Source organism: Simochromis diagramma, unplaced genomic scaffold (genome assembly GCF_900408965.1).
Source record: "Simochromis diagramma unplaced genomic scaffold, fSimDia1.1 OVJJ01000553.1, whole genome shotgun sequence".
Classification (NCBI taxonomy): domain Eukaryota; kingdom Metazoa; phylum Chordata; class Actinopteri; order Cichliformes; family Cichlidae; genus Simochromis; species Simochromis diagramma.
Genome location: NW_024387095.1, coordinates 3,612,301 through 3,620,134, shown reverse-complemented (window position 1 = coordinate 3,620,134; position 7,834 = coordinate 3,612,301). Strand labels below are relative to the sequence as shown.

General features: G+C 39.5%; 1 long non-coding RNA gene across 1 annotated transcript; it reads right to left on the bottom strand.

The window, feature by feature from the left end:
* Window positions 1-297: 297 nt before the first annotated feature.
* On the bottom strand, window positions 298-2,236 carry LOC120742945. The gene is made up of 2 exons (XR_005697995.1): window positions 2,071-2,236; window positions 298-1,658 (listed from the first exon to the last, which is right to left on the bottom strand). It is a non-coding gene; the product is annotated as an uncharacterized LOC120742945 (long non-coding RNA).
* Between the last annotated feature and the right edge of the window lie 5,598 nt (window positions 2,237-7,834).

The window sequence follows — 7,834 nt, the reverse complement described above, 5'->3', positions numbered from 1 at the left end:
ATAGTGCACTGCCTTTTGATACTGGAGCATGCTGACAGGACACAAAGATTATTCTGCTGTTAACAGAAATGCCAGTGCAGGAAAACAACACTTCAGAGATGGATGTTAGGAGAGGTAGAGTTTGTGTGTTTTCTGAAACAATCTCAGGATAGTCTACCTCTTTGAATAAATGTTTGTTTTTATCAGTCTTTACATCATACACACAGACTCTAATCAGGTTTCTGCAGTAATGAACATGGAGAAAAAACACAAAACAAAAGAGCCCTGCTCAAAAGCAGTAGTATGTGACTCTGGCTCCCTCTTGTGGTGAATACATGTTTATTCAGACTTAAGTTTCAGGATTTCTGCATCAGATCTTTTTTTTTTAATTAACTGACTAAGGCTAGTTATTTTTATTCCACCTCTCATTGTGAAAACAAAAAACAATACAAAAAGAAAAAATAGAAACAGACGTGACCGGACAAAAAGCAACTTTAGGCATCTACGTCACCAAGGTCCTCACCTGGACACTGGCCAGGCTGTATTTCCTGAGGAGGCTGAAGAAATTTGGTATGTCGGCCAAGATCCTCAGCAGGTTCTACAGCTGCACTCTGGAGAGCACCAGGACCCCGCTACCCTCTCTGCAGAGCATCTACCATCGCAGAGTCTAGAGGCTGCCTCCATCTTCAAAGCCCACACACACCCCCAACACAGACTGTTCACACTTCTCCCCTCAGGACGAAGGTTTAGAAGGTGAAATCCAGAACATCTCGACTCATCAACTCCATCTTCCCCACTGCTATCAGACTCTTGAACAGCTGACCTATTTTAACAGTAATAATAATTTTTTGCACATCAGGTCATCTTACATATCAAACCAGCATATTAAGCTCACAGCTCTTTTGCACACACATCTGTCTACTTCAATTTTGTTGTCTCCATTTATTTATTCATACTATTTGTATTTATCTGTTCTAGTTCTATTTGTATATATTAACCAGCATCTGTGTGTGGAAAAAATTTCATTGTACAGAGAAATGCTTTTCTTTGTACACATGACAATACACACTTTGAATCCTTGAATCCTTTGAACATAAAATGTAAACATCAGATAAAACATTCATATATTAAAGAGATTAAATAAATCATTTTGTTTAAGTGATTATTAAAGAAACAAATTTTTTTTTTTCCACATTTGGACATCAGATACATCAGACACCCTCAAGCAGGTGACCCAGTTAGGTATCCAGGTAATCTGCTGTCCTCTGCAGATCCACTGCCACCTGCAGGATACTTCTGCTGCTTACTGGGCCTTGAGATGCCTAAAACCAGGGGTGTCAAACTCCAGGCCTCGAGGGCTGGTGTTGTGCAGGTTTTAGATCTCACCCAGGGTCAACACACCTGAATCAAATGATTAGTTCATTAACAGGCTTCTGGAGAACTTCAAGACATTTTGGCTGTGTCCCAATTCAGGGTCTGCATTGTCCCGAAGGGTTAAAGAAATCTGAGCTGGCAGCAATCACTTCAGAGTGTCGGGTCAGAACACTTGCAAATGTTCAGATGTGAGAGGAACAAACAGGCAGAGTCCAGGAATAAAGTTGTCATTCTTTGTATTTACAATTGAGAATGTGCCCGCAGCTGGGCGAGAGAGTGTGTGTGGGTGTGTGTGTGTGTGGTTTCTGCAGACAAAGCATAATGATACAAATCAATTAGGAATCAGATTACATAATAAACATAAAGATACAACTGAGGTGTACTCAAGTACAGTATATAACTAAATAAGCTGACATTATACTTCAGCCTGGTTACATAAACTTAAAGTCAGACATTATGCATCAACACACCGCATACAACTATGCACTGAAGGCAACTTTACATCGGTTTATCATCTGTTACACAGAGCACAGAATCAACAACACGATAACAACGAATCTCTCTGCTAGAAGCTAATTAGCAAACAAATCTGTTATGCTAGCGAACTGCCACTTGTACATAACGTCACTTAAACAGAAGCAGAAACTGCTGGTAAGTCATCAAATACACTCATGGCTGAACACCAACATAACTGAGTGAAGTAAAACATTAACTTACGGTCTTATGAACGCACACACTGTCTGTTGTTAAGCTGCCGTTTGTCTCTGAACTAAAGTTGCGGACATGCACCCCGATGGTGCATTCAGGGGACATAGGAAATCCCATACACAAACCTAACCCTTTTGTACATGCACGCTTGAAGTACGCATTTTAAGTGCGATTACGTCACCGCCACGCGACGACGGCTGTCCCAATTCGAAGTGTACTTCAAATGCATACTCCAAATGCGCCGTCGATTTCCCCAAATATCAAGCGTGGTCCGGTGCACGCTTCGTGGTCCCATATATCCCACAATTCATAGCGCGGCGGTGGGTGTGGATAATTTTGCCGCAAAACACGGCAGAAGGGAGCGGCCGAAGAGTGAAGTGTCAAAAGTAAGTACTGAATATGACATCACTTATTTATGTGCGAATGTTTAATAATGACGAACATTAAAACATTACTGTTGGCCACATGTCGGCAAAGTTGTGTGACATTAGCGATGTTTGCACTTTCAGCGTTAACTTGGTTTTAAAGCATATATATATATATATATATATATATATATATATATATATATATATATATATATATATATATATATATATATATATATATATATATATATATATATATATAGAGAGAGAGAGAGAGAGAGAGATGGATAAATTGATATATCTCATAATAATCTGACAATACTATAATATTGGCCATATTATATTTACATTACCACAGTGAGATGATTTTAGTCTCATGAACAACATTAGCTAATTGTTATTTACTAACTAATCTTAAATGACTGTTCAGTACAGAAATAAAGCCCAACAATCGTGTTTTACAGTCCCGTGGTCTCAGCCTCAGATACTCAACTAATCAAAGTGATGTCATGACAAAAATTAATGACCAAAAAAACATTTTTTTTCTCCTTCATTTATATCAAACAAAGCTGTATGAAACGTTTCTCGTGGTTAGTATCGTGGTTGCTAGGCAACCTGAACAGCGCGACGAAGGCTAGACCGTCCCATTTCACAAGCCTCTCACTTCCGCACTTCTCGTACTTATAGTACGCACCGTACGTAGTACGCGTAGTGCGCGTACTTCAAGCGTGCAGACCCTGAATTGGGACACAGCCGTTGAGGAGGTAATTTAGCCATTTAAATCAGCTTTCTTGGATCAAGGACACATCTAAAACCGGCAGGACACCGGCCCTCGAGGCCTGGATTCGACACCTGTGCCTAAAACAGAATGGGCTGCAATATTGGGGGCCCTGGGTTGCTGACCCAGTGCTTTGTGTTTAATTATAATTTTAAATCATTGTTATTCATGGTTTTAGTTCTTTTGAGGTTATTTTTGTTTTTCTAGTTTCAGTCAATGTGCCTTACCTGTATCCGTGTTACTACTCTGTGCTGTTTCTCCTGTCCCATGGTTCATCCCTCTGTTTAGTATCAAGTCTGTACGTCTGTGCCTGTTGTCCTGTTTTAATTTGGTAGTCTGTGTCCTATGTTAATGTGTCGGGTTTTGCTTCCCTTGTCTCGTTAGCCCTGATTTGTCCTAGCTTTATTTCCCTCCTGTCTCCCATTCCCTGATTGCTCCTTCTGTGTATTTAAACCCTGTGTTTTTCGTGGTCTGTGTTGTGATCTCCCTTGTTCTGTACTGTGTGCTCTGTCTGCCAAGCCTGTTTAGTTTATTTGTAGTTTCAGTTTAGTCAGTTTTTGTGTCTAGCAATAAAGCTGTTTTTGAGTGCATCTTTGCCTGCTGTGAGTCTGCACTTTAGATCCACCATTCCTGCCTGCACACAGCCTTCACTTGACATGCAAACCCTCTGCATATGACGTTACGGGCCAAGACCTTGCTCAAAATCCCACACTTTGGTAATGCATTCATCTCCTATCTCTGTGTACTTTATTGTCCTTTTAAAACATTGTATGGGGGTGTATTACATCAAGTTTTATTTAAAGAACAGCAAATTGAGATCAAATGTTGGGGATATTTTGTAGATGTCTTTACTTTATCCTTGATTTGATAATGATGAATACTTTATTGATCCCTGTGGGGAAATTCCTCCCTGCATTTAATCCATTCACTCAGTGAAGCAGTGGGCAGCCACCAATCTAGCGCCCAGCAATGTGTATGGATGGTACCTTGCTCAGGGTGGCCTTTCATTGAACCGTTCGAATTCCCGACCATGGGGCCACCACTCTACCTACTGAGCTGTCCCTGCCTCCCCTATTTACCTGCAATAGCTCAAGAACTGTTTCAGCCAAAATCTGTATTTTTTTTTTGTAAACGAAAAGAAAAAAACTGATTTAAAAAAAGCAACAAAAAAACCCATTAGAATTTCTGTTAAAGACCAGCTTTTGAATTGATAGTTAAACAATGCAGTGGAAGGAGAGTTACAAGAGAAATGGTAACATAACAGAGAGGCTTGGAGTCTAACAGCTGTCATTAATCAGGGAGGTTTATCATGTGTCTGTGGCTAACAAAGCTTTAGCATACAGTGAGCCTTTGTGTAAGTCACTCTACACAGTGAATCACACAGACACACCTGTGTGACCTCTGCTCCATCCTACCTGCCTACGCATACTGTTTATTAAAAAATAATAATAATTAGCCATTGCAGGTGATACAAAAAGTTGTACTGTGACATAAAGACAAAAGAGCTTCATTTAGTTTCACTGGAGTCAATACGGTACACACAGACAGCTTTCAGAAAGGCACGTTTTTTGTGAGGTAAACTTCACATTTAACGCTTTGCAACTTCAAACCCCCTCTATCTGGAATCCTGAAAACCAAACTTAAATAAATATTTACACTAAAAAAGAGTGGTAGTTTTCACATCTGAGTAAGTAGTACTATGTACTTAATGAATCTTTACTTATATGCTGTATACCACATATTTGGACTGTAATTAGTGATTACAGGACGTTATTTAAATATAGTAAATGTAGTTAATGTACTGAATGTACCGTCCACTACTGAATCTGCACACCAGAGAAAGTAAAATAACCGCAAAGGTTACTAAAGGTCAATTACATTGGTAGTTGCCTCAAAGCACTTTATATTGCAAGGTAACGACCCTACAATAATACAGAGAAATCCCCAACAATCACACAAGCCCCTTTGATCAAGTACTTGCAACAGTGGGAGGGAAAAACTCCCATTTAACAGGAAGAAACCTGCGGCAGGACCAGGCTCAGAGGGGGCAGCCATCTGGTCTGACCAGTTGGGAGTAAGGGGAGGAAGATAGGACATTGGACACAATGTGTAGGAGAGCCAGCGATTCAAAATGCCTAATGATAGGGAGTGAAAAGAGGTGAATGAGCGTTGTCAAAATGACAAGTTTTAAGGCAAATCTTAAAAGTAGAGAAGGTGTCTGTCTTCTGAATCCAAACTGGGAGCTGGTTCCATAGAAGAGGGGCCTGAAAGCTGAAGATTCTTCCATCCATTCTGCATTTAAATATCCTAGGAGGTTCCTACAAGTGCTCTGCTGTTTATCTTTTGTACAATGCTCAGTGACCGCCAGCTAACCTACTGCTTCTGCATAAAGAGAGACTGATATGTACAATATGTGATCTGCACAGCCTCCCCTAGCTAGCACTGCACCCTAAACCACCTACCCTGTTTCTCCTCCCACAGCTGAGCTGAGCCAAGAACCACATCCCGTACCCACAAACTGGCTTTTTATTAACAGAGATTTCGCATGTTTGTACCGAAAAAAGAAACAAAGATAGAGGAAACAAACAGTCATGCATTAGCTGTGGAAAGCTGCTGGGTATAGGAGTTATTGTTCCTGTGTATTCACAGTACAATACAGAATTGACCACACTACCAAAATGTGCAAACTCAAAGTTAAGACACGTTAAAACATGATTCACTTTCCAGCACACCAACCACACCCATTCTGGATAGATACCAATTAAAATACTCATTTAAAGGTCTACTTAATCCGCAGCTAGCTGTACCATGAACATTTTCTTTAACATATCTTTATTTTTTTTATACCTACGATAAAGATAATGGCAATCCCACAAAAGTACTACTGATTCGTCACTTCTCTGGGAAATATTGTCACCATTCCCAGAAAGCCCCTCTGACATCAGGGTGTGAACAGGATAAAGGTTTAAAGTTCGTGGAGGTTGTCTAAACTCTTTTTCATTCTCAATGAAATGAGCATAATTAAGAAATATATTTAGATGTTTTCTCCTTCTTCTTCTGGCCACAAGCAATTTAAAGCTGTTTCATCATTCTACATGTCTTGATAGTAATATAACAGTAAAACAGGGAAACTTAACCTTTTACTTGTTGTCATTGAATATAATTTACAAGTACCCACACTTACTGGTTTAAGCTACAAATTTATACTTGTATTTCATTTGAATGTGCTTTCTATCTTGCATTCCCACACATTTACACACTGATTAACACATCAAGAGTAACTCAAGGTTCAATATCTTTCCCAAGGATACTTTGGTACACAGACTGGAACAGCCACAGATTGGAGAATCAACCTCCAGATTAGTAAATGACTTGTTTTGGCTGTAGAATTATAGTTTGCCCTTATTTTATAAAATACTCTCTTGTGCTGCCAGTTCACCTAGTCCATATTTGTGATTAGTAACACCTTCCCTCTCACATGAATGTGCTCATACCTGGAATGGGTAAGCCTGACTTTATGACCACCAGCTCGTGATTGCTTAGCCTGAATGATGTAAGTGTACAAGTGAAAAAAGATAAGGAAAAGATATTGTGAAATATCCTGGATAGTGGTAAGAGCCATGGGTCCTACTCACATTCTTCCCATATTAGCTTGTTGAAATTAAGCTGCATTAAGCATGAATTTTTTTTCCCAATCAGGACAAAAGACTGGTTATTGCGTCCTGTCTGATTCCCAGTGTTTCTATGCTGCAGATGGAGATTTTCAAGGATAATTCTGATGCTAAAATATTGTGAAATAACATTGTATTCTCCACCAAGCTGAAAATCTACCTCGCAGTGTATATAAGACTAAACCAGGGGTGTCAGACTCTTTTTACATCGTTGGCCATATACAGCCCACTTTGATCTTAGTGGGCCAGACCACTAAAAGTGTCCTTTCTGTTACTGTACAGAAGTTTATTTCCACATTTAATCCTGGCGATATCCTAATATAAGAAAAAGGTGCAATTAAATCTGTATGTTGTTTTGTACTTGACAGAGAAATGCTGCAGCACTAAATGAAAGAAATCTGCATGATTCGTTGGTTTTAAATTGTAAGAAATAAATGTGTAAAACTGCAGAAAAAGTTCTGGTAGCTCATTGTCCAGACTGCCCTGTAAGTTTTTTCTTCTTTTACCTATAGTTGCAATAATCACGCAGTAATTTCTATAATAGAAAGAAAAACAGAAACTTCGTCCAATGGGCCTGATTGGAGTGTTTGTTTGCCTGATAATGGCCCCCGATCCTTATTTTTGACACCCCTGATTTAGACTATAGTTTGAAGACATTACACAGATTTACATTAAAAAAAGTGAACTCTGCTTTGTCAGCAAGTGTTACGCTAGTTGCCACTCAGGTAGATGGGTGGGGTTTTGTCTTGGTAAGCTCACCACGCAATCTTTGAACAGCATAAAAAAAACCCCCATATATTAAATAAACACACGTGAAAAACGTGGATGGAAGTTTTGTGTGGTGCCGACAGCACAGTGTGGTGTTCTACAGGTTGTACAAACACGTCCACAGCTCTGTCCAACTGCATTTTTGTTTCTTCCTCAGTATAATACCGTGTTTTGTCACCGTCAGTGAC